This window comes from Tupaia chinensis, unplaced genomic scaffold (assembly GCF_000334495.1).
Source record: "Tupaia chinensis unplaced genomic scaffold, TupChi_1.0 Scaffold000159_1, whole genome shotgun sequence".
Classification (NCBI taxonomy): Eukaryota; Metazoa; Chordata; class Mammalia; order Scandentia; family Tupaiidae; genus Tupaia; species Tupaia belangeri.
The window spans coordinates 1,177,812-1,179,851 of record NW_006159630.1 but is presented as its reverse complement, the minus strand read 5'-3'; positions in this window follow the sequence as shown (position 1 = coordinate 1,179,851).

Sequence of the window (2,040 nt, the reverse complement as noted above, 5' to 3'; positions counted from 1 at the left end):
GCACCAACATTTGCACCTCGTCAGCCACTTGGGAGCTAGTCCCTTAACTACTGAGCTATGGGACTGGCCCAGAAACTTTTTCAAACAGCCAAAGAAGGGGACCAGCAGTTGGCATAATGGCTACATCTTTGGACTCCCCTGTGGTTCAAGTCCCGGACCCGGTGGCTTAAACTCACACCGGGCGCATGTGCATGCGTGCCCAAGATCCCAAGAGGAGAATGGAGGAGAAGGGATTGCGGGCGTGGCCATCCCCCCTGGGGGGTGATTTCTCACTTTCTGTCTCTCTCTGTCTTTCTGGCGCCCTATAGCAAAAACCTCTCCAAAAACAAAACAAAGCAAAACAAACAGACAAACAAGCCAAAGAAGGAGCCAGCAGGGGGGGTAGTGGGTAAGGTGCTGGAATCCTACGTGAAGAACTGCAATTCTAGTCCGGGACCTGGAGTCTCGCTTTCTCACTCTCTGGCTCTCGCTGATGAGTGGGCATGCCCTATAGCAAATTTCTTTTTAGAGAGGTTTTCGCTACAGGGTGCACGTGCTCTCTGGCAAGAGGAAGAAAATGAGAAACATCCCCCGGGGAGGACCGTGCGGCAATCCCTTCTCTTCCAGTCTGCTCTCTGGATCTGGGGCATGAATGCACACGCACCCAGTGTGAGCTTTAAGCTGGGACTTAAACCGCAATCAACTAATCGGGAGTCCAGTGACATAATCATTGCACCACCTGCTGGTTCCACCTACAGCCAATTTTAAAAATAAAATAATTGTATATAAAATAGAATAATTTCTTTAAAAAAAAAAAGCCAAAGAAAATAGTTTACCTCCTTTTATTTTTTTAACCAAAGGCTGTGTGCTTGCATTAGACCAGGGCGCGCACTTCCCCGGGGCCAGCCGGGCGTGTGTGGGTGCTGGGTTTCAGTTCCAGATCCAGAGGCTTCGACATCGCCGGACCCTCCCTGCTGCCGCGGGTGCTGGGAGAGTCAGCTGGGGCGGGACCCAGGACTGCGCCTGGCCCCGTGGAGCTTCGCAGAGCTCCACTCGAGAGGCCGAGGCTGGACACGGCACTGCTGGCTGTGAGGCCTCTCTGGGCCCTGTCTTCTGTGAAGAAGAGGGCTGGCGCCACAAGGGTGTGTGGCCCTCTGCGTGGACAGCCTGTCGGGAGAGACCTTCGGTGGCCCAGCACGCCCTCGGGTCGGCCTCCCTGCTGGGGCCGCTGGCCTCGCAGTGTGCCCAGGTGCGGCGCTGGGTGACGTTGAGAAGGGCACTGTGACTTCAGCCCGAGACCGGACGCCAGCTGCTCATCTGCCTCTGAGGGCGCCTCCAGGCCCCCTGGGACCCTCACCTGCACCCAGAGAGGCAGCTCGCCTCCCGGGGCGACACCACCTCTGTCACCTCACACAGCAGCACGTGGTCCAGGGGAGGCGACACTGCCTCCCGCAGTGGAAGAGCAGCTGGAGGCGAGCACTGCGGGACAGGGCAGCCCCCAGTGGAGCACCCGTCCCCTCAGCCCTGCTGCCCAGTCCCGGTCCTGCTCTCGGCATGGCCCTGTTCATGACTGCCACGAACGAAGGGGGCTGGGAGTCGCAGGGCACACCTGGTCGTGGGCCCCAGCTCAGGGCCAGGGCCGCGTCGGCCCACGCCTGCTCCTGGCCCGGCCCACCGTCCTTCCCGAGCCCCATCAGTTCCCCACAGTCAGTCCCCAGGCTGCAACTCGACCAGGAGGCCACGATGGGCAGGATGAAGCAGAGCCCCTCACCTGGCGCTGTAGGCTCTCGGGACACGCCTGCCCTCCGCACCCTCTCACTGTCTCCCAAGGCCCTTCTCTCTGGCTGCCTCCTCCCTGCAGGCTCCCTGGAGTACCCTGGCTTCCCACAGAGTCCTGATGACAATGTGCCTCTGAGCCCCGGCTGTGCTCCAGAGCCCGGGTTGTTAGGGCACAGCTGCCCTCCGCTCCGGGGCCGAGGGTTGTCTGTCACCTGGAACAGCCCGCTGTGTGTGGGGGCTATGCTGGGCCATCCCCCACCTACCAGGTTCCAGACTAGACAG